The sequence below is a fragment of the Anolis sagrei genome, chromosome 2 (genome assembly GCF_037176765.1).
Source record: "Anolis sagrei isolate rAnoSag1 chromosome 2, rAnoSag1.mat, whole genome shotgun sequence".
Taxonomy (NCBI): Eukaryota; Metazoa; Chordata; class Lepidosauria; order Squamata; family Dactyloidae; genus Anolis; species Anolis sagrei.
The window spans coordinates 289,007,945-289,033,649 of NC_090022.1; the positions used below are offsets into that span (position 1 = coordinate 289,007,945).

The 25,705-nt window shown below is 39.8% G+C and overlaps 1 protein-coding gene across 2 annotated transcripts in view; it reads left to right on the forward strand.

Moving 5' to 3' along the window:
- Positions 1-498: 498 nt before the first annotated feature.
- The window catches only part of SMAD2 (SMAD family member 2), a 73,100-nt gene continuing 47,893 nt past the window's right edge, over positions 499-25,705 (forward strand). For both annotated transcript variants that reach the window (XM_060761228.2, XM_060761229.2), the window contains exon 1: positions 499-622. The gene's annotated coding sequence lies outside the window, so the exon portion shown is untranslated. The remainder of the gene's footprint in view (positions 623-25,705) is intronic.

The following is a 25,705-nucleotide window of genomic DNA, read 5'->3' on the forward strand; positions in this document are numbered from 1 at the left end:
TTCTCACTTGCGAGAGACAATTGCTGGGCGGAAGGATACACTCCGAGTGGCGGAGGGACACAGTTAACAAGATTTTTGCTTCTTCCCTGCTCCTCCCTCAAAAAGGAGAGACTAGGTTAAGGAGGCGGGCCTAAAACACGCCGCGTCCAATCCGACGCTTCTCTGGTTAACCAATCCGAGGGCTGAACACATTTTGCTCTTCTTCGTGACGCGTCCGCTCATTGGTGGCTTCCAACCAATGGCAGCGAAGAAAAAGATGAAAGAGGGGACGGAGGGGAGGGAAGGGCGGGGATAATCCGGCCCCGCCCCTTTTATCTTCTTCCGACCCAATCCGCGTGACGGACGGACGCAGGGACCAATCACCTCCTTCGATGGAGAAGCTCGAGACGAGGGCGGGGACACGGAATGCCGTTGACTCCACCCCTGGCGGCAGCTTCCATCGTGACGGGCGAAAGCGTCGACCAATCACGGGCTTCGAAAGAGAAGCAGGGGGCGGGGCATATTTTCGGTCGGCCAATGGCGGCGGCGGAGGAGCTGTGAGGGGCGAAGACGGCGAGAAAGAGAGCGAGGGCGGCAGAGGCGCAGCTCGGGGCGAGGAGAGAGGGCTCTGAGGCGGCTGAGGGTGAGAAGGGAGGCCGCGGCGTCGAGGGGAAGCGGGTGGCGGGGAGGGGGCTTCATCTGGGAGGCCTGGCGGGGGTGGGGTAGGCCTCAGGCCTGGAGCGAGCGAGGGGGAGGCTCCCTGGGCTTTGTTGTGGTGCGAGAGGGGGAGGGGAGCCGCCAAGGGCCTCTCTTGGCCCGAACGCGCTTCAGCCTCATATACACCCCAAAATAGGTACATATTTACATGCAACCGTAGCCTCAGTGCTTACCTGAAGGCTAAAGGCATGCCTTTGTTATTGCACAGCCAGTTATAGGCATGATTCAATCAAAGTTATGGATTCTGATTTAAGTGAGAACCCCTCCCAAAAGAATATCTGTCGAGATCAGGCATGGGCCTACTTGGGCCCTCCCTCCAGGCCCTTTAGCTACCTTTCTGTCTGTCTCCACGCCGTCTAACTGGAGGAAGGGCCAAAGTTGGACCACTATCACAAGTGAGGTTGGTGGGGACGAGGAACAGGGCCTTCTCTGTGGTGGCCCCTCATCTGTGGAACTCACTCCCAGGGGAAATTAGGGCATCAACATCCCTCCTCTCCTTCAGGAGGAAATTAAGGACATGGTTGTGGGACCAGGCCTTTGGGCAATCTGACAACTAGATAAGGACAATCAGATGACTAGGACTGACAGGACTGACAAAATGAAATTGGAAATTGGACTATGAGATGGCAAACGCTGACCGTTAATGAGGAGTAATTGGTTTGTATTGGTTTTATTGGTTTTATTGTTATAATGCAGGAACTGTTGGTTAACTGTTAATTGCTGCCATATTGTTTTATACTACTGTTATGTGATGCCGGCATCGAATTGTGTCTTTGTAAGCCACCCTGAGTCCCCTCCGTAGTGAGAAGGGCGGGATAGAAGTAACCGAAATAAATAAATAATAATAATAAACTTTATTTATACCCCGCCACCATCTCCCTGACGGGGACTCGGAGCGGCTTACATGGGGCCGAGCCCGAACAAGAATTACAATATAACAATACAAATTGCAATAAAATAAACAACATAAGATTAAAATAAAGTAGCTGGCTAGATAGATAGAAAGGTAGCTGGATAGATAGAAAGATATAGATAGATAGAGAGGTAACTTATAATAATAAACTTTATTTCTACCCCGCCACCATCTCCACGATGCGGACTCGGAGCGGCTTACATGGGACCGAGCCCGAACAAGAATTACAATATAACAATACAAATTGCAATAAAATAAACAACATAACATTAAAATAAAACATAACTGGATAGATAGATCGGTGGCTAGATAGAAAGGTAGCTAGCTAGATAGATAGAACAGTAGCTGGCTAGCTAGATAGAAAGGTAGCTGGATAGATAGAAAGAAATAGATAGATAGATGGAAAACTAGTAATAATAATAATAATAATAATAATAAACTTTATACCCCACCACCATCTCCCCGATGGGGACTCGGAGCGGCTTACATGGGACTGAGCCCGAACAAGAATTACAATATAACAATACAAATTGCAATAAAATAAACAACATAACATTAAAATAAAACATAACTGGATAGATAGAAAGATAGGTGGCTAGATAGAAAGGTAGCTAGCTAGCTAGATAGAAAAGTAGCTGGATAGATAGAAAGATATAGATAGATGGGAAACTAATAATAATAATAAACTTTATACCCCGCCACCATCTCCCCGATGGGGACTCGGAGCGGCTTACATGGGGCCGAGCCTGAACAAGAATCACAATATAACAATACAAATTGCAATAAAATAAACAACATAACATTAAAATAAAACATAACAGGATAGACAGAAAGATAGGTGGCTAGATAGAAAGTTAGCTAGCTAGCTAGATAGAAAAGTAGCTGGATAGATAGAAAGATATAGATAGATGGGAAACTAATAATAATAATAAACTTTATACCCCGCCACCATCTATCCGATGGGGACTCAGAGCGGCTTACATGGGGCCGAGCCTGAACAAGAATCACAATATAACAATACAAATTGCAATAAAATAAACAACATAACATTAAAATAAAACATAACTGGATAGACAGAAAGATAGGTGGCTAGATAGAAAGTTAGCTAGCTAGCTAGATAGAAAAGTAGCTGGATAGATAGAAAGATATAGATAGATGGGAAACTAAAAATAATAATAAACTTTATACCCCGCCACCATCTCCCCGATGGGGACTCAGAGCGGCTTACATGGGGCCGAGCCTGAACAAGAATCACAATATAACAATACAAATTGCAATAAAATAAACAACATAACATTAAAATAAAACATAACAGGATAGACAGAAAGATAGGTGGCTAGATAGAAAGTTAGCTAGCTAGCTAGATAGAAAAGTAGCTGGATAGATAGAAAGATATAGATAGATGGGAAACTAATAATAATAATAAACTTTATACCCCGCCACCATCTATCCGATGGGGACTCAGAGCGGCTTACATGGGGCCGAGCCTGAACAAGAATCACAATATAACAATACAAATTGCAATAAAATAAACAACATAACATTAAATAAAACATAACTGGATAGACAGAAAGATAGGTGGCTAGATAGAAAGTTAGCTAGCTAGCTAGATAGAAAAGTAGCTGGATAGATAGAAAGATATAGATAGATGGGAAACTAAAAATAATAATAAACTTTATACCCCGCCACCATCTCCCCGATGGGGACTCAGAGCGGCTTACATGGGGCCGAGCCTGAACAAGAATCACAATATAACAATACAAATTGCAATAAAATAAACAACATAACATTAAAATAAAACATAACTGGATAGATAGAAAGATAGGTGGCTAGATAAAATGGTAGCTAGCTAGCTAGGTAGAAAAGTGGCTAGCTAGATAGAAAGGTAGCTGGATAGATAGAAAGATATAGATAGATAGATAGGTAACTGGATAGATAGAAAGATATAGATAGGTAGGTAGGTAACTAATCTATATATATAAATGCTCTGTGCATAATGAGTGGCTTAAAAACAAAAAAAACCTGAGGGGCCAAATGACCCCAAATTTGGCAACAAAACTCCTCACAATCCTAGGAGTGACCATCACTGAAAAACCCCCCACAAAAACAAGATATTGACAAGCTGGAATGTGTCCAGAGGAGGGTGACTAAAATGATCAATGGTCTGGAGAACAAGCCCTATGAGGAGCGGCTTAAGGAGTTGGGCATGTTTAGCCTGAAGAAGAGAAGGCTGAGAGGAGATATGATAGCCATGTATAAATATGTGAGAGGAAGCCACAGGGAGGAGGGAGCAAGCTTGTTTTCTGCTTCCTTGGAGACTAGGACGCGGAACAACGGCTTCAAACTACAAGAGAGGAGATTCCATCTGAACACGAGGAAGAACTTCCTGACTGTGAGAGCCGTTCAGCAGTGGAACTCTCTGCCCCGGAGTGTGGTGGAGGCTCCTTTTTTGGAAGCTTTTAAACAGAGGCTGGATGGCCATCTGTCGGGTGATTTGAATGCAATATTCCTGCTTCTTGGCAGAATGGGGTTGGACTGGATGGCCCATGAGGTCTCTTCCAACTCTTTAATTCTATTATTCTAACTGGAGGGAGGGCCAAAGTTGGCCCATGCCTGATCTATATAGGATAGATCAGTGTTTCTCAACCTGGGGGTCGGGAGGGCGTGTCAGAGGGGTCCCCGAAGACCATCAGAATATACAATATTTTCTGTTGGTCATGGAGGTTCTGTGTGGGAAGTTTGGCCTAATTCTATCATTGGTGGGGTTCAGAATGCTCTTTGATTGTAGGTGAACTATAAATCCCAGCAACTACAAATCCCAAATGTCAAGGTCTATTTCCCCCAAACTCCACCAGAGTCCACATTTGGACATATTGAGTGTTCATGCCAAGTTTGGTCCAGATTGATCATTGTTTGAATCCACAGTGCTCTCTGGAATTAGGTGAACTACAACTCCCAAACTCAAGGTCAGTGCCCATCAAGCCATTCTAGCATTTTCTGTTGGTCATGGGATTTCTGTGTAGCCAGGTTTGATTCAATTCCATTGTTGGTGGAGTTCAGAAAGCTGCTATATTGTTTTATACTACTGTTATGTGATGCCAGCATCAAATTGTGCCTTTGTAAGCCACCCTGAGTCCCCTCTGGGGTGAGAAGGGCGGCATAGAAGTAACCGAAATAATAAAATAATAATAATAAACTTTATTTATACCCCGCCACCATCTTCCCGATGGGGACTCGGAGCGGCTTACATGGGGCCGAGCCCGAACAAGAATTACAATATAACAATACAAATTGCAATAAAATAAACAACATAACATTAAAATAAATCATCAAAGCATATGAAACAATATACACAGAACATAGGAACTAAACATAATAACAAAATGACAGAGGGCGGGCCGCATGTACATAAAATGATTTTAAAAACTCCGGGTGAGATAAGGGGGCAGAACGAATTGTAAGGGAGAACTCATAGAGTGATAGGAAAATAAGCAAACCTTCGTACATGGGGGGGGGGGGGGGGGGGGGGGAGGGGAGAGACTCCTGGGACAAGAATGTTGGGGGAGCACTAGCATAAAATTATGTGGCTACTCTCTGAAAGCGCAGAGCCAGGTCTTGAGACTCTTTTTTACAGTTTCCAAGGTAGGGGATTTCCTGATCTCTCCAGGCAATGAATTCCAGAGTCAGGGGGCCACAGAGGAGAAGGCTATCTCCCTTGTACCCACAAGGCATGTCTGAGAGACTGGTAAGGGTGAAAGGATGGCCTCGCCCGAAGATTGGAGGGTTCGAGCTGGTTCGTGGAGAGAGATGCGGTCACAAAGGTAGATAGCTAGATAGAAAGTTTGCTAGATAGAAAGGTAGTTTGATAGACAGGTAGCTAGCTCAATAGAAAGGTAGGCAGCTAGACAGAAAGAAAGGTGGCTAGCTAGAAAAATAGAAATGTGGCTAGATAGATAGAAAGATATTTATTTATTTTTACTTATTTACTATATTTCAACTGCATTCTTCTCACCCCAAAGGGGACTCAGCATCATACAGATATGGCCACATTGCAAATATAAATGAACAAAGAAACATAGAGTAACAAAAACAGATATCTAGATAGATAGAAATGTAGCTAGCTAGAAAGAAAGATAGCTAGATAGATAAATAGAAAGAAAAGTAGCAATACAGAAAGAAAGATAGGTAGATGGATTAAAAAGGTAGCTAGCTAGAAAGGTAGCTAGAGAGAAAGAATGGTAGCTAGAGAGAAAAAAGTATTTACATAGAAAGAAAGGTAGCTACATAGAAAGAAAGGTAGCTATATAGAAAGATAGATATTTTGCCCCTTCCTTCAGATGTTTTAGACTTCAATTCTCACCATTCTTAATCTCCAGTAGGCTGGACGGCTGAAGTTGGCCCATGCCAGATTTAGAGGCTTGAGATGCATTCCATGAAAGAAATAAAAATGTGTATTGTCGAAGGCTTTCATGGCTGGAATCACTCAGTTCTTGTGGGTTTTTTCGGGCTATATGGCCATGTTCTAGAGGCATTTCTCCTGACGTTTTGCCTGCATCTATGGCAAGCATCCTCAGAGGTGAGGTCTATCACCTCTGAGAATGCTTGCCATAGATGCAGGTGAAACGTCAGGAGAAATGCCTCTAGAACATGGCCATATAGCCCGAAAAAACCCACAAGAACTGGACGAAATAAAAATGTGTTCTATATGTGCACCCCCCCATATGTACATATGAACATGTAATCATAGTTGCAGTGCTTAGTTGAAGGCTAAAGGCACACATTTATTATTGTGCAGTCAGTATTCTAACCATGATTTATTCAAAGTTACAGTTTTCACCTTAAATGACAATTCCTCCCCCATAGACAGCTGGTTTAACGATTATAACTGTGGTGAGTATTTGAAAGCAAATGGGGTGCATTTCTATTGAAGGATAAATATTATAGTCATGATTTAATCAAAATTGTGGATTCTGTTTTAAGTGATAATCCCTCCCTCAAAAGAATTTTCTATCTATAAAGGTAGCTAGATAGAAAGAAATATAGCTACATAGAAAGAAAGGTAGTTAGATGAAAAGTTAGCTAGATAAAAAGGCAGGTAGATAGATAGAAAGGTAGCTAGGTAGATAGAAAGGTAGGCAGGTAGATAGATAGATAGAAATGTAGCTAGATAAATAGATAAAAGGTAGACAAAAGATAGATCCATTGGCTCTCGGAATGGTCAGAGTTGAAATCCAAAACACTGTAGGGAGGGTTGAAGTTGCCCATGCCTGATCTAGATAGAAGGATAGCTAGATTGAAAGGTGAGCCAGATAGATAGACAGAAAGGATAGTTAGATAGAAAGGTGAGCTAGATAGAAAGGAAGCTAGCTAGGTAGATAGATAAATGGAGAGGTCGCTAGATAGATAGATAGATAGATAGATAGATAGATAGGAAGGTAGTTAGGTAGTTATCTATCTTTCTATCTATTTATCTAGTTGTCTGTCTAGCTTCCTTTCCATCTACCTAGATTGAAACGTAGCTAGGTAAATAGAAAGCTAGACAGAAAGGTAGCTAGCTAGCTAGATAAATGGAAAGAAAGGTAGATAGATAGATACGTAGATAGGTAGGTAGACAGCTAAAAAGGTAGTTAGGCACATAAAAAAATTAGTTAGAAAAAAGATAGCTAGATAGATAGCTCAAAAGAAAAGTAGCTGGACAGAAAGAAAGGTAGCTAGATAGATATAAAGCTAGCTAGATAGATTGAAAGGTAGCTAGGTAGATGGAAAGAGGTAGCTAAGTAGATAGAAATATAGGTATTAAGACAGAGAAAAACGTAGGTAGATAGATAGATAAGTAGTCAGACAGATAGAAGGATAGCAAGACAGAAAGGTAGATAGATAGACAGAAAAGTAGCTAGATAGAACGAAAGGTACCCGGATAGATAGAAAGGTGGCTAGGTAGAAATGTATCTAGACAGTAAGTAAGTTTGCTACATAAGAAAGAAATAGATAGATAGAAAGGTAGATAAGTTGTTCCTCCCTCTAGGTGTTTTATTTCAACTCCCACCATTCCTAAAGGCGAGTACGCTGTTAAGAATTGTGGAAGGAGAAGTCCAAAACATCTGGAGGGTCAAAGTTTGTCCATGCCTGATTTAGATAGGTAGAAAGGTAGCTTGCTAGAAAGATAGCAAGCTAGCTGCACCAAGCATGGGCCAACTTTGGCTGTTAGGAATTATTGGAATTGAAGTCCAAAATACCTGGAGGGAGGGCAGAAGTTAGCCCATGCCTGAGATAGACAGATATCTAGATCAGTGGTCCCAACATTTTTTTAACCAGGGACCACTTTGACCATGGGCCACTTGACCAGTGACCACACTCCCAACATTAGTACCAAAAGTTTTTGGTCAACTTTAGATTCAGGTTGTGGTACCGATTCAAAAATTTGCACTGGATAAACCACATCAGCTCTAGTTTCTGATACAGAGCATATGCCGTGGTCAACGACAGGGAAGGAGTATCAGGCTGCACAAAAGGAGCGGAAATTAAATAAATAAAATAAATAAAGAGGAAGGAGGCTTGCAGACCAGATTTTCGTCCTCATGACCCACTGGTGGTCTGTGGTCCACAGGTTAACCACTGATCTAGATAGATGGCTAAACATCTAATAATAGTTGTGGTAGTTTTTTGACGATTGAGTGAGTACATTTATTTTGAAGGATAAATGTTATAATGATTTCATTATAAATTCCATCTTAAATGAAACCCCTGTGTGTGTGTGAGAGAGAGAGAGAGAGAGAGAGAGAGAATGGTTTAGCATGGGCAAACTTTGGCCCTGTAGGTGTTTTGGACTTCAGCTCCCACAATTCATAATTGTGGGAGTTGAAGTCCAAAACACCTGGAGGACTGAAGTTTGTCCCATGCCAACTTTAACAGCAAATAGCAGTGGTAATTTTTGAAGGCAACATGATTGCATTTATATTATTATCATTATATTTATTTTTAGCCTGCTTTCTTGTCTTAAAAGATGACTCAGAGTAGATGTTATAATTATGATTTTATCAAAGTTATAGACTCAAATTTGAATGGAACCCCCCCCCCCTCCCTAAATGGAAAGATGGTTTAACAGATAATAGCATGAAGGGAGTGCATTTATATTGAAGAGTAAATGCAAAATAACAACAACAACAACTTTATTTCTTACATGCCTCTCTTCATGGCTTGAGGCGGGTTACAGAACAATTAAAACACATAAAGTCATGATTTCTTCAGAGATTCCATCTTAGATCATAATAATCCTACCTCCTCCCAATATAGTGACATTTTAACAGTTAATAATAACTGTTGTGAGTCATTGGAAGCTAAGGGAATGCATTTAAATTGAAGGATAAATGTTATAATCATGATTTAATCACGAGTTTCCATCTGAAATGACAATCCCTCCCATATATAGAGATGCTTTAACAGTTAATACACTTTATTTGAAGGCTCACTGAATGGATTTATTATTATTATTTATTTTATTTACAGTATTTCTATACCGCTTTTCTCACCCCTAGGGGGACTCAAAGCGGTTTATACATAACTGACAAAACTTCAATTCCATACATTGGACACTAACGCAATGCCAATCCATAACAACCACAATAATAAAACGACAATTAAGCATAAATCATAATTAGACAGTACATAAGCAATCATTAAAACAATAAATAATAAAACAGTCTCGCTTGAAGAGTAAATAATAAAATTATGATTTAATCAGATTTCATTTAAAATGATAATATCCTCAACTCTTCCCAATATGTAGACAAATTAACAACTAATAGTTGCTCTATTGGTTATTTGAAGGCTATGCAGATACATTTATATGTATCCACTAGGCCTGTGCGGTTTCGTTCGTTAATTCGTTATTTCGTTATTAATTCGTTATTTTTACCACTTCCGACGCGATTTCAAAACACATTTTTAAACCCGGAAGGGTTTAAAAATATCGAAACAGCAGCCCCATATATTTTACGAGCTTCAGCTCGTGTCGTTAATGGGATGGAGGCTGCTGTGCTGCTGGTGCCTGGGAGCCAATCCGGCGGGGCGAAGGGGCGGCGCGAGCGCACACCCAGTGAGCCAAGCACCGCCCCTGCCTGTTGGGCACCCGGCCCGCGCGCGCTCACCCTTACAACCGGCCTCCGCGCGCCATCCAATCGGCTCCGGCTCCTGCGCCCTCCTCCTCCTCCTCCCAGCTGTGTTGCAGGAAGTGCCAGGAGGAGGAGGAGGAGGGCGCAGGAGCCGGAGCCGATTGGATGGCGCGCGCGGCTCCGGCTCCTGCGCTCTCCTCCTCCTCCTCCTGGCACTTCCTGCAACACAGCTGGGAGGAGGAGGAGGAGGAGGAGGGCGCAGGAGCCGGAGCCGCGCGCGCCATCCAATCGGCTCCGGCTCCTGCGCCCTCCTCCTCCTCCTCCTCCTCCCAGCTGTGTTGCAGGAAGTGCCAGGAGGAGGAGGAGGAGGGCGCAGGAGCCGGAGCCGATTGGATGACCATGTTCCAGAAGCATTCTCTCCTGACATTTTGCCCACATCTATGGCAGGCATCCTCAGAGGTCTGTTGGAAACTACTAGGCAAATGGAGTTTATCTATGGAATGTCCAGGGTGGGAGAAATGAAAGCCATTCAATGCTAATCAAGGTGACCATTACGGCAACATTCACACTTACAAAATGTTTTGTAAATATTTACGAAATTTCGTAAATAACAAAACATTTTTTTGGAAAGTTTTGTAAATATTTTAAATATCGAAACAAAAAAACACCCCAATTACAAATCGATTTTAGAAACAAATTTTTTCTTGATCAAACAGGCCTAGTATCCACATAGCCTAACCCCCTCCCTGAAATATGTAGACAGTTTTGATAAAATCATGATTATAATATTTATGAGCTGCATCTTAAATGACAGTACTCTTCAACAGCTAACAGCAGGTGTGACTATTTGAAAGCGAAACGACGGCATTTATATTTAATTGTTTCTGACCCAACTTACTTGTCTGAACGCATCTTATGAATCTGCTAAGACTTTAAGATCCTCTGGGGAGGCCCTGCTCTGGATCCCACCTGCATTACAAACACGTTTGGTGGGGACGAGAGACAGGACCTTCTTAGAGGTGGTCCCTCGGCTATGGAACACCCTTCGTGGAGACATTAGATCAGCCCCCTCCCTCTTAACATTTCAGAAGAGAGTCAAGACTTAGTTGTTTGAGCAAGCATTTGAAAATGCAAGGTAAAAGTCATAGGAAGTGGAATGACTGGACGACAAGATGGGACAATGTTTTTATTAGGAGATGCAAATGATGTATGCTTTCAGTATTCTTGTTATGGTTTTATATTATGTGTTAATGTTTTTAAATATTTTATGGTGTTTTTGGGCATCAAATTGTTGCCATTGTAAACCGCCCAGAGTCGCCTAAGGGCTGAGAAGGGTGGTATACAAATATAGTAAATAAATAATAAAATAAATGTTATGATTTAGTCAAACATATGGATTCCATCTTAAGTTATAATTCCTCTCCCAAAAATATAAATTTATAGATGGTTTAACAGCTAAACGTAGCTGTGGTGATTATTTGAAGGCTAAATGAATATACTTAGATTGAAGGATACCTTTTATAATCATTTTTATTTATCGTGTCAGGGGCAACCAGACAATTGTATTACATTTCAAACAGAACAAAACAAACAAACAAACAAACAAACAGACAAAACACAAAGTTTGCAAGCTTGGTAGTTGATTAAATGTCCTTTGAGTAGCTGGCCACTTGGAGTGGCTCTGGTGTTGCTGCAAGGAGGTCCTCCATTGTGCATGTAGCAGGGCTCAGGTTACATTGCAGCAAGTGGTCTGTGGTTTGCTCTTCTCCACACTCACATGTCGTGGATTCCACTTTGAAGCCCCATTTCTTAAGGTTGGCTCTGCATCTCGTGGTGCCAGAGCGCAGTCTGTTCAGCGCCTTCCAAGTCGCCCAGTCTTCTGTGTGCCCAGGGGGGAGTCTTTCATTTGGTATGAGCCATTGATTGAGGTTCTAGGTTTTTGCCTGCCACTTTTGAACTCTTGCTTGCTGAGGTGTTCCAGCGAGTGTCTCTGTAGATCTTAGAAAATTATTTCTTGATTTAAGTCATTGACGTGCTGGCTGATACCCAAACAAGGGATGAACTGGCGATGTCACTGCCTTGGTCCTTTCACCATTGGCTGCTGCTTCCTGGCGGATGTCAGGTGGTGCAATACAGGCTAAACAGTGTAATTTCTCCAGTGGTGTAGGGCGGTTTTTATAATCATGATTCAATTTATGACAATTTTTATAATCATGATTCAATTAAAGTTACAAATTTCACCTTAAATGAAACCTCCCCACCCCAAATTGTATAGATGGTTTAACAGCTAATTATTTAACAGTGATTATTTGAAGGCTGATTGAATTTATATTAAAAGATAAATATTCTAATCATGATTTAATCAGAGTTATGGATTGTATCTTAAATTACTTTTTTTTTTTGGTCAGGTGTTCAAAATGTCAGCCCATCAGAGCAGTGTACTTGCATTGTTGCATAGAGTTGTTGGCACCCCCATTTCCAAGTTTTTCTTGTAATGTCACAACACTTTTACCCCTAATGAGGTGCTGAATCCACCGTGTCCCCCCATTATAAATAGTTTGTATACATTTTGGTTTGTATACATTTTGATTTGTATACATTTTGGAGGGACATGATTCAGCGGGACTTTTAAAGGGTAAGAGAAGGAAATTTGCATCCAAAGTGTGTGTGCGTGCATGTTTGTTAACAGTCCTTCCACATCCCTATCATTTTCTTAGGCTTGGAACCTGTGCCTTTTTTATTTGAGTGGGAGGCAAGTCGCTTCCACCTTTTTGCAATTTTGCAATTTCCCCCATGTCTTCCCCCCTTTCAGTTGCTCTTCCTTTTCTGTTTCATCCCATCCTTCTAATTCAGTGGGTGTAAAAGATGTGTAGGATTGCAGCCTGTAGTTGGGTATAATCCTGCTTCAGCTGGGGATCTCTATGTGGGACCTCAATTTCTGCCAGGAATGGTCAGAGGTTGGCTTGAATGATAATTCAGAGGTCCCACTTTAGCGTAAGGAACAGATATCCTGCCCTCCAAGCCTCAGTAATCCTCTGTCCCGGAGAGGCAAATATGCCTAGAGATCAAGCATTATGCAAACTCCATCCAAAGGCACATTTATTAAGCGTATTGATGTTTGTCTCTACTGAAGGCACTCCTGCATAACATTGTGAATGCTTGAAATAGTGTTGAGGAGTAAGCACCGCTAGTTTACGATTGGCTTGTGGAGCAGATCTAAGTAATATTTCTGGTTGGTCTTTGTCTTTACAAGGCGAGTCATGCAAATCTTCAGAACACTTCATTGGGTTTTTCCCTTTCTCTCCTTTTCCTCTCCTTCCTATGAGTAGTTACGTGCATGTTTTTGCTTGCATTCTTCAGTTGATTTTCTATACAAAGAGGTCTTGCTTCACACTAACCATGCTTTGAGTTGTGGTGTGTTTGCCATTCAATCTGGGATGTGTGTGTTGTGCAGACTGAATCATAGAATCATAGAATCATGGGCCATCCAGTCCAACCCCCTGCCAAGAAGCAGTTCAAGCATCACATTGTTCTCATTCTCTCTTCAAAATATAGGAGGAAATTGAGCTGCAGTCCACCATCTCCATAATAGTGGAAAGGGAAAAAATAAACATTTTTCTTCCAACCCTTAATAACGAACTTCTTCAGCTTTTCAAAATGTTGTACTGAAAAAAGCTGAAAAATGAGGAAGTGGGGTGCCTAAACAAAAATGGGCAGCTTCCCCCCCCCCCCCCCCAGCACATTTTCCTTTTTTCTTTCCCACCAATATAGTAAACCAATAATAAGATTATGTATTTCAGTCTAGTGCTCCTAAATGACCAAAAAACAAAACAAAAGAATCTAGTTTTGTGAATATACCAATATTACGTTTAGGACAAAGGACATTATCAGTCATTTATTTTTCTCTTGCTCCTGCTCTGGAAATTATAGATATAGTCCTCATTTCTACGGAGTGGAATGTTCTGTAACTTGTTTCTTTGTGTATGCAACTAATGTGTCAAAGAAATGATTTTGCCTTCCTTTCCAGAACTTTTGATCCTTTTCTGTTCATGTTAACCTTCCTGGAATCTAGTTTTCATACAAGCTTTTCTTAGAAGATGACATTCCAACTCTTCGAGGGCTGTCTGTGTCTGATAAAGAACTGTTCTGTTGCGAGGTAGTGTCCATTGTATAAAAAAGTAAATGTTGGCATCTTCTAAAATACATAGCCATTTAGCACTTGAAGACAAATGATTTACATTGATTGGAATTTGGCAAGAGGGATGCTGATACTGTCTGGTTGATGGGATTTAAAAGCAGACAATACTCTTTTAATTGCTGATACAAGACCTGTCATTTAAACATGTACAAAATAGTGACTAGTTGTCCATTGATTACTTGGACTGTTGTTGAAGGCTTTTAGGGCCGGAATGTTGTGGGACTGTTAGTATTTCCCTCTAGATTGCTACTTTATGCAAAAGTCTGTTTCTCCAGACAAGCTTATTGCTGAGTCAGGCAGATTGGTTCTTGTATTGCAGGAGTATCTCTTTCTGATTGTAAAAGGTAAAATACTTGAAGTGCGCTTTCATTGAATTGTAGAGTAATTTCAAGCTGCACATGGTCCTTTTTGGGGGCATACATTCCAAATGAAAACATGCTTATTAGTACCTACAGTGATCTGGGCTGTGAACATGTTAAGTGCTGATGATGCAAATGACAAACAACTGCCTGATTTTTTTTTAAAAAAAAGGAGAGCAGAAGGGTGGGAGGAGGGTAAAGAGAAGCTGAGTGAATCACTGTAGGTGAGCGATGGGGTGGAAATAATCTCCAAAGTGTCTGGTCTCTTAAGTTTTTATAGAAGTATTTTTAGTTTGTCATTTAGGTTGTCTCCTTCACAAGGCAACTTATGTAGGCAATTAGAATATCTAAAATGCATCAAATAGCAATTTTAAAACTAGTGTGAAAAGCAGTTTAAATAAACAATTCAGGTAGAAAGTGTTTTCTATGTGTACTAATAGCAACAAATGAGTAGTGTTTTGTTGTACTGATAAATACCACTAAGAAATCCTTTAATTGCCTGTTTGCTGGAGAGGCAAGTAGGATTTGCCTGTAAGAGCGTAAATAGAGAATTCTGTAGTCAGTTTCTTTATGCTGCATTTATATGGAAAGAAAAGAAATTGCATTCAGAAAACTTGTATGGTATAATAGTTTGAGCATTGTGTTTCAACTCTGGAGACCATAGTTTGAGACTTCATTATGCTATGGAAATTTACTGGGTGATCTTTGGGCAGGTCACACTGTCTCAGCCTTAGAGGAAGGCACAAGCAAACCCTCTGAATAAATCTTGCTCAGAAAACTTAGGGATAGTTTACCCTAGGATTGACATAAATAAGAAAATATTTGAAGGCATACAGGAACAGAAAATATTTTCATCTTGATGAAGCTTAGTTTTGGAGTTGACATGCCTAGAAATGGGCTTCATATTTGTTTAGCTAAAATAATTCATACAAATGCATTAGACAATATGGAATATTAGGTATGTGACACAATTGTGTTTATGGATGAGGCTGCTTTTGTTTTAGTCCTCAAGTTTTTTTTTAGTTTTCTTCTTGGTAGTTTTAATAAGAATATTGTCTTTTCCAGTGTGAAGGTTTTGACTTCTAGTGTATAAAATGCTTTTTAATCTATTATGCTTGTTCTTGCGACAGCCATATAAAATCCAGAGTTCTATCTTCTTTACAGTAATCTTTTACAAATTATTGATCTCAGATATTTCATACTACAACTAGCATTGCCCTGGTGCATTAACCATGATGGGTTGAGCTCCTGAGGATTATAGTCTACAACAGTTGGAGGAGACTGGATTAGACCAGGCTGATTTACATTTGTAGGAAACCACATTTGAATGCCGTATAGGTAGTCCCTGAACTAGTGTTGTATAATAGATGAGGGTTGGATTTGGACATTGGAAGATTAGGGTTTGAATCATGGTTCAGGCTTGGAAACTAACTGGATGACTTTGAACAAGTTATAACATCTGAGCCTCAGAGAAAAAAAGGGCACCACCCCCTTCTTCCAATTCTGTCAATAAAACCTCGTGATAGGTTTGTGTTAGGGTCGCCATAAGTCAGAAATACTATCTTTGTCGTCAGGTGGCTTGTCGATACCTGGTATCTCCATGAATTTCATAGAATTTTCTTAAGGGATATTTAAAGATAGTTTTGCCAGAGCCTGGTGCATTTAGTGAAATTAGGTGTTTCCCTATCGATTTCAATAAAGTATGCTGAAATTGCAGGAGTAAGTTGTATCTGTCAAGATCTTTGGTATGCTATTAGTTCTTCAAGATTTGAGTATTGAACCATGTGTCATAAGATATTTTTGCCTGCTAAGCCAGATAATTTAAAGCTTTTATCAAGTTGTTGGGAGCTCTTAAAAAAGATACTGTGTTGTGTATTTGATGCTTTTTACACATGGCTTGTTTCAGATCTTGGAATCTGAAGCAGTTGCTCGGTGCTTTGTTAGAACAATGAGTTACCATCACATCTGTTTGTCCTGATGAAATGGCGATAAAAAGAGGCTTAGATGTGTCTTTCACCTTTGTATTAGAAACGGTTTTTAGTCCTTGATTCCTAAAGCCCAGCATGGTGCAGTGGTTTGAGCACTGGATTACAACTCTAGAGCCTAGAATTTGAATCCCCACTTAGTTATGGGAACCAATTGGGTGACTTTAGGCAAATCACAGTCTCCCAGCCTCAGAGGAAGGCAAAAGGAGCCCTCTGAACAGATGTTCCTAAGAAAATCCCATGATGGTATCACCTTAGGGCTGCCATAAGTCAGCAGTGACTTGTAGGTACTTGTGTTTTAGGGAAACTATTAGGCTACATTTGTAAACGTTTTAGTCACAGGTGGAGAAAATTGTAGGAAAAATCTTCCTGATTGATATACTGTTCTAGTTACTAAACATCTTCAATCTATTGCAGTTCTCAATTCCATATAAACAATTTGGTTAGTTTAGGTAGCTTACTGTCATCAGTACTGATTTATTATTATTGCCTTGGCAGTGTGAAATCAGAAAAGGTGGCTTGTGTAAAGTTGCATTTCTTCCATGGAGTTATTTGAAATAGTTCAATTTATTCAGTACAATCTGAAATGACCATTCAAGCCTGTGTGTTTTAAAAGGCAGTGAGATAAAACTAAGCAGCTACCTGTTGCTTAAATAATTGTTTGAAGTAACAGTATGTTACTATTACTGCACATTTTTGATGTAAACATTTTATGCAGCTCCAAATCCCATTATATAGAAGATATCATTAATAGTGAATGAAAAATGCTAGTTGTTGAGTGGGCCGTTGCTAATACAATTCTCATAGAGACTACAAGTGCCAACTTATTCTAGAGCAGTCAGTTATCAATTTAATAAGGTTGGTATTAAAAGAATTGCTAACGACACCTTTGATACTTGTAAGTCTAATACGAAACCACTTGTGTTGGCAAATATCCATCTTAATAACTATCAGTCTCGTCTAATAGGACAATTCAGCTTACCCTGTGTAGAAGTTCATTAGCTCTGGTACAATTTGGGCATTTCCCAATAGTGGAGTGTCATGGTGAGAAAAGCTTTTATGCTCATTTTGAACTAACCTGTTCAGTTTCCTAGAAGAAAAAGATTTCCAGTTATGGTTCTGACTATATCAAAACATCATGAGAAGCATAGTAGGAACAATTTTGAATACCAAAGATACATTTTTTTCTTTTACTGCTTATTATTAAGGCAGCTTTGAAAGTGGACATCTTACCATTTTTAAACATATTTTATTATTCTATGAACACAAAATCAGCAAACCATATTCCAAGTGTTACAAGCATAAATCCCGAGTGGGCATCTTACAATTCAAAAGTGGCATGTGGATAACAGAGGAGGTTGACTTTCCCTGTTCTCTTGTATATTAAATCCAGACATTGTATGAATGTAGTCATACTCCTATGTGATATAAATGTACAGAATTAGGAAAGCAAGGAATATAAGTCGGTTCCTATGGCTGTTCAGAGTTTGTACAAAGTTGTATGTATTGTTACAATTAAGACTGTTTGGGCTTCTTCTTTGCTAGGTAGAACACTTCAGAAAGAATATGCAAGGTTTTCCAAGATCACACTGAGGAATTTAAGTTACTTCCATTTAAGTAGACTTTGTTGTTGAAGAAAATATTTTGCTCTTATCTTTTAGAGGAAGAGCAGAACATTTCTGCACTCTGCATTATAGAATGAAGAGAGCAGTGGTTGTTTTGTCATAATGGGGAAGGAAGTTAACTTCTCTTTATTGTGGCTAGCATAGGGATAAACACCTCTGAGCAGCTAGATAATCATATCTCTGTGGAGTTGCATCTAACTATCTGCATTTAATTCACATGCTTATGCTCCTAATGCCAAGTGTTTCTACAGCTGAATAATTCTGGTGTTTACATTTCATACACCAGGAGTAGGAGAGCTTTTACTCCATAATATAAGAACTTCAAGCCAGGCAGTAAGGTTATGGACAGACTAAGGTTTAAGGATATTATTTTATGCAGCATGTAGCTAATACGTTGAAAGTTCTGCCATATAATATAGTAATGGCCAGTGAATACATTGATTTTTGATAGAATTAGGATTCATAGTCTATCTGTTTTTGTTGGCTATGATAACTATATAGAACACAGATTTCAGAAGGACAGCATTGGCTTGGATAACACAGATCATGGAAGCTTTGTCCTGTTACTCAAATCATTCTTTTATTTGTAGTGGTTAAGTAACTGGGTACCTCAGAAAGTCAAATTTTGAAAATAACATTCGATTTAGTATGTTGACACCCAATTTGCACATTTACATCTTGAAGAAAAAAATGTGCTGTATGGCACCTTTGAGACTGAGTGGAAGATGTTGGTAGCATATGCTTTCCTACACTATGTCTTCTTGACTACTAACTTTGTCCCTTCAGTTAGCCCCAAAGGTTTTTCAAAATATCTTTGAAAATTGCTCCAGACTAACATGGCTTATGTTTTTGAATTCTGTGTTGTATGCATTATCTTTGAAACATATTGTACAATAGTACTATTATGTGACATCACGTAAGTACTGTGAGTTTATAAATTAAGATGTAAGACAGTTTGTTTCTGGTTTGTTTTAATATCTAGAGTAGTGGAAAGCCACAATTCCCTGAACCAATTTGTGGTAGGAAACAGGTTTAGTGTAGTGTAGAAACAGAAGCTTTTATTTTCCTACTACATGAAGATGAAAGAGGTGAATGAGTGCTTGTACCTGAAAAACACTGTGGCTCAGTTACGAAGAGATCACTTAATCTGGGGGGGGGGGGGGGGGGGTTCCAATTGCCAACATCCAGGGCTTTATTGACTTTATGTGGAAACCCAGATAACTCTACCACACATTCCCCAATAGTCAGTAATACCCCCAAAGCACTAGGGTGTTGCTATTGGCTATTTCACTGCATCTATACATCAGCTATGTTTCTTTCAGCCGTATTGTTTTTATATTGCTTTCAATTGTGCTGTTATTTGTTTTTATCTGATGTTTTAATTGGTTGAGTGTTTTACGTGTTTTAATTGTAATTTTGGATGTGTCCCTTGTAAGCCTCCCCGAGTCCCCTAGGGGAGATGGTTGGCAGGGTATAAAAATAAAATTATTATTATTATAGTATTATTTGGGGATATTGTCAAGGTTGGATGTGTCTAGTGAAATGCCTGGGGCCACATTGACCATTCTGGGATTAACATTTTAATATTACCATAATTTTGAGACTAGGTTCTTGTGGGTTTTTTTCAGGCTATAGAACCATGTTCTAGAGGCATTTCTCCTGACATTTCGCCTGCATCTATGGCAAGCATCCTCAGAGGTAGTGAGGTCTGTTGGAATTAGGACAATGGGTTTATATATCTGTGGAATGGCTGGGGTGGGGCAAGGAGCTCTTCCCTGCTGGAGCTAGGTGTGAATGTTTCAACTGATCACCTTCATTAGCATTTGAGCAGGCCTAGTGATTCCAGCCATGAAAGCCTTCGACAATAATTTTGAGAGGTTGGGAAGGAAGGCCATGGGGACTATTGGTTGTGTGTAAAAAATAGTCTTGAGCCCCAGGGACCCCACTTTGATCCCTACCAGCCTGTGAAGTGTGTCTACAGTAAAATGGATAGTGAGGACTGGTAACTCACTTCTGTGAGTTGTTCCATTGGAGGAAAAGTTTGCATCTCTCACATAACTTGAATTAAGTGAAAATGCTTCAAATGTGCTCCACATAAAGGAACATCAGCCTGCTTAGCAAACCTTGCAAATGCTGTTATATTATTAGTAAATGTGTGGTTTTATACCTATTTTATACCTATTTCTTGTAAAAAAAAATGCGCACAAAGGGGTCACGAGTGGAACACGTTTAAGAAGCTCTGCTCTATACCAATTCCTTGGGGAAGGGGGACAGTTCCTTTGGTGAGCTGCAGGTACTCCCTCAGACATATATCACCCACTGCTGTGTATCAATTGATAAATAAGTATTTTAAGTGCAAAAGAAAGTAACTGTTTGTAAAGAACAAGATAGCTGATATTTCTTCCACCTCCCACCCCCAAATGTGTATTCTCACACCAAGAACCATGGTAGGCATGCAGTATAGAAGTAATACCATTGGTACCATGTTGTGTGGAAAAGGTTGAGTGGGAACATTTCTCTGTTTAAAAACATGGATTATGTTATCTGCAGACTGCAGAGCCAAGCTTCCAGTTACAATCTGCTTGTTAGCTCACTTCTTTTCCTATGAAATACTCAAGTCACTAAGTTCTCAGTAATTAATCTGCTTCTCTGGTTTTGCTCTCTTTTTATTGGTAAGGGTGTGTCTTCCAATCTTTCCTAATATGTTTGGGTTTTTTCTTTCTTCTGTATAACATAACAAGCTAATAGCCATCCCACTGTTCTTGGATTAGAGGAATAATATGCCAGTTTGTTCCCATTTTTTGTTTGGAAAAATGGTATCTAGACTATGAACACGTTGTTTGGACCCTGAATGCGTGGTGCTTTGAGTGTGTGGTAAACACATTTGAACAGTGCCAGTATATGAAGAAAAGTAAGCTGTTTTTTATATCTTTGGAAGCTGTCCAGACAAGTCAGGGGTTTTCAGATGTACATTGCATTGCCTTATTGGACAAGGCATGTACATTCTGTAATTGGAAGCATCCCTTTTGGGGCTTGACTTGCTAACTGAGCTGTAAATTCTGCTTTCCAAATTGTATTTAATTAGTTCTGTTGTAAAGCTACAACACAATACCTAAGCTCTTACTTTGTTAGAATATTTGTAATTGTTGATCTGTTAAACTCAATTGCTGCAGGTCATGCGATAGGATTAGTTGTTCCATGAAGCAGAAAGTAGTGTTGGTATTTGTGATCTCTGATAGGCAGCAAGAAACTGAGGTGCCTGAAAGTTCAAACGTATGTTTTTAAACTGCATAGTTTGAAAGCATATTGTTGACTCACTTTTGTTAGTTTCTGTTTACATTTCAAGATTTTTTTATGTTTTCCATAGAAGACCAAGACGTTAAAATGCACAATTAGGAAGGTTTCCTTTCTTGTGACAGTGGAGGAATATGCCAATGACAGCTTCAGTGATTTGAGAGCAACTAATGAAGCTAGTTCAGTGTCACGCTACTTTCTATTTATACCCTTCTGTTTGTTCAATTTGTTCAAACCTCTAGCTGTGATCTAAAGAATGGGATTGTGGTTTAAAGCCATGTTGAATGATATCAATTAACTATTTATTTTCTTTTATAGGCCATCCTCTCCCTTAGGAGCTGGAGTCAGTAATACATTGCACAATGTGAAGATGATTTTGTCCTAAAGGCCTGTAGTGTAAAACTAGGAAAAATGCAGTTAAAAAAACCTAGAGTGAAATGGAGTACACACACACACACATAAATAACACCCTAATTCATCTACTTTTTGAAGAAGCATAACAATGGAGTTGCTCCATCATTCACATATCCCTAATCTAATAACCTTCCACTGAAACATAGCCTACAATACCTGGTATTTGTTGGTGGTTTTCATCCAAGTACTAACCAGGAATAACCCTCCTAAACTTCCGAGATATAACAGGATGTGTTTCATTCTGGATATTACTCCCAAGCACATGTACCATACAACTAATATCCTTTGGCCTCCCTGTACTTAGTCCAGGATTGAGGGAAAGACCTGTCTTCTAAACCCCCTTATCATCCATTTTTGTAGGCCAAATAGACATACAAAAATATGAATAAAAGGCAACTTCCTCTTTTTTGGGAGGTGGGATTCAGAAAGTGTCATAATTTTCTAATGTAACCCCCCAGCCACAGCAAATGTAGAAGTGATGTCCAGTTTGAAATTTTGATCAAAAAGAGGAAAAGTGTAAAAAAAAAAATCGACTTTGGCAGAGCAGGTTAAGCACCAGCTGCAGTAAATCTTGCCAACCTAAAGGTTGACAGTTCAAAGTCCGGGTCAGGGTGAGCTCCTGCCCTTTAGCCCAGCTTTTGCATACCTAGCAGTTTCAAAAGCAGCAAAGTGAGTAGATTTGTTTATTATTTCAAACAGTTGTACCCCACCCTTCTCAACCCCAGGAGGGAGACTCAATAGGTACCATAAATAGATAAATAGGTACCACTTAAAGCGAGGGAGGTATTTAAGGCACCCATAATGAAATGTTGGTGATTCGCTCAAGGAGGAAGTTTATGAACAAAAAGCTCTTTGGCAGGGAAAGTGGAGTGACAGCATGCCCCTTCCCCCGGTGGTTGGAACTGAGCACAGCCTCCAAAATGCAGAAGTCAGGAAAGCCTATATATACCTCTATGTACAGTTGTCTGTCTTGTCAGTGTATAACGCATTGAGTGTTTGCCATATATGTCTTCTGTGATCTCATCTGAGTCCCCTTCGGGGTGAGGAGTGCGGAATGTAAATGCTGGAAATAAATAAATAAATTAGGCAGTTTCAAGAATATATTTATTTTCCTCCAACATGGGACCACTGTGTTGCAAAATCGGTTAAAAAGTACAGTTAATTTAATTTAAATGTTTATTTTTAATTTAATAATATTACTTTAACATTTTCAATTTTAAACATTGTGAGGGGACAAAAGGCTTTTGCTTGCTAACCCAATCCCCTTTGGACAGAGATTTCCTAACTGACTCCACACCTTATTCCTCATAAGCTGGAGAAAATTGCATATCCCTAAACATTCTGTACTGGTTTCTAGGCATTTTGAAATTGTTTCTGACCATGAACAACTGTGTTTACTCATTTATTTTATTTATATCCCGCCTTTCATACAGTATGGGATCTAAGGTGGCTTGCAACCTAAGTCAGAACTAAAACTAGCAATTGAAAGGTGAAAGATAATTATCCTTACTCAATGAAGTACCTCAAGTGCTATATAGTATATAAAGCTATGTTTGAATGATCTTACTCCCCTGGAAGGCTTTAGCTTTTAACTTTCACATATGTTGAGCAGAATGCTTACATCTTGGATACAATGCCAGAAAAGCCTGGAATAAACACTTGCTAACCCAACTGTTAATTTTTTGCAGCTGTGCATCACATTGTGGTTCATTGGAGACATACTGTTGGCTCCTCACAGCTGGAGGGGGGAGTCTTTGTGTTCCACTAGCATTTATGTCAGGAGAGCTCTGTCTCTTCTTAGCAAAACTGCCGTCATATCTTGTCATGGGCTATGCCATCTAGGGCTTATAGTAACTGCAATCCAATGAGGTGGTTGTCTTTTTTTGATACAGAGTTATCCACCCTCATTTCGAATGTTAGGCCTTGCTGTCATGCTTGGAGTAGGAATAGCTTCCTTAGGTAGCCTTCCAGATATCAGTATCTTCATGGGTTAAGATTTGGTTTTCTGTAAAAACCAAGTGAGATAGCAGATTCGTGTTGAATTTAACAGAGAAGAGTCTGGATTCAATTTCTCCTGGAACATGAAGCTGATTGGGTGACTTTGGATAGTTCCTCTCTCATCCTATCTTCACATTTAGTTGCCATAAGGTTGAACAGAATAATTGTGCCCTGAGCACAAAGGTAGAAGTGTGAAAAAAGACTGAAGGTTTTGTTTTCAGGCCTCTTTAAAACTGAACGTTGGGTGTGAGGGGTGGAAAATGCTCTTGTCCTAAAAATGCTGATTGTAGGAGAACTCCATCTCTTTCCTCCCTCTGTTGTAAGAACTGCCTTGTTTCACTAAAAAACATTAAGTCTAGGGCAGACTGGGAGGCAGCTTTTGTCTTGGCTCTTCCACATGTGGGAGTTATTGCTTGATTGCGATATGAAGCCTTTATGTTAACTTAGTATGTGGCAAAGTTGATAGTATCAGTCAACTTCTCTCTTGTTTAAGCCTTAGGAAATACTGGGAAAATGAAACATGTCCTGTTTTTCATGTTCTTACTAATATTCACATCCTTAAGACAGTAAAGATATGAACAATTACCAGGCAATACAAACTCCTAAATGAGGCTAAACTAAAATGACAAGTAATATTTCTGATCCTCAATATAACCACCATGCAATGAATGAAAAGATACTGCTTTCTTGATGATGAAACTCGATTGATAGTTTAGGTGAATCTTAAATTTTAATTTTCTTTGACATGTATTATATTCTTAGTCTCTCCTAGGAGCATTAGAAGTCTAGCATTGTGATAGACAGTGTGGCAAATTATAGTTCTAGATCATTGAAACAGCAAGCCATTGCATAAAGAATGTTACTATAATAGAAAAACATCACCTATTTTTATCTAACCAATGTAGGGTCGCCAGATCGAAAACTAAAGAGGCCTCTTGGACCTTTTATAGGTTATGTAGAAGAGGGCATTTCAGCAGGTGTTTGCCATGAAACTATGCAGCATGCAACTGTTGTTTTAATTTTCTTTTATATAAACATTAAAAGTAAAATAGCCAACAATTTTCATTCAAACCACTTCACCACATGGGCTTACTTGTTGTGTCTAATGCCAAATGGGATCAGCAATGACTGCTGATATTGAGGTCTTTTGTGTTTTAGTACTGTGTTTTTCGGCATATAAGATGACCCCAACTTTTCCAGTTTGGGATATACTCACCGTACAAGACTACCCCTCTTCCAACTCACACCAAATAAAGTTTTTTTAAAAAAAAAAACATCAGATTTGATTTCAATGTGCTAATTTCCCTATTACCATACCTTCTTCCCTGCCTCTCAGATCTCACACATGTGCACCTGCGCCGTTTCACTGCAGTCCTCAGGAGTGAGACCTGAGAGGCAGAGAAGGAGGTACGGTAATAGAATACAAGGGCGGGCCAGATAGGTGAAAGAGGCGTGTTTTTCTAGACACAGCACCACTCTATCTCATTTTTCCATACCCCAGGCATCCCGGATGCCTGCAACTTGCTCCACCCTTCATTTACACCTTCCCGGTGAGGCACCCCCTCACCTTGTCATCAGGACCGTGTTAAGTCACTTCTTTCCACTAATCCCGATGAGTGGAATTTACTCTACCATACTTGTACAACACCAGCCTTCCTGCTTTCCTACGGTCGCCACATACGGCAGGGATTTGGCCGTTGCCATTTTTGAGCTCCCTCCACCATATGCGGTGACCGCAGATTCTCCAGTCTGGGTTGGAAGTTTCAGCACCCGCTCTATAAGATAACACTCAGCGTATAAGATGACCCCTTTGAGAAGATTTTCTTGGGTTAAAAAGTAGTCTTATATACTAGAAAATGCAGTATTTCTTTATTTACTTTTATTTATACCCTGCCTATATGTTGGAAAGTAGTTTCAGGTGTTACTAAAGTATAGCAAACCATTCAGATGTTTTGTGAACATAACCAGGGAAAAGATCCCATGACAATTAGATGGACTGACATTGCTTCATGTGTGATCGTAGCTATGCTACAACAGTTGGATAAATGGAAACTAATGTAATTTTTGTATGTAGGTATTCTACACCGAAGACTCAATCTACTCTTGCATATG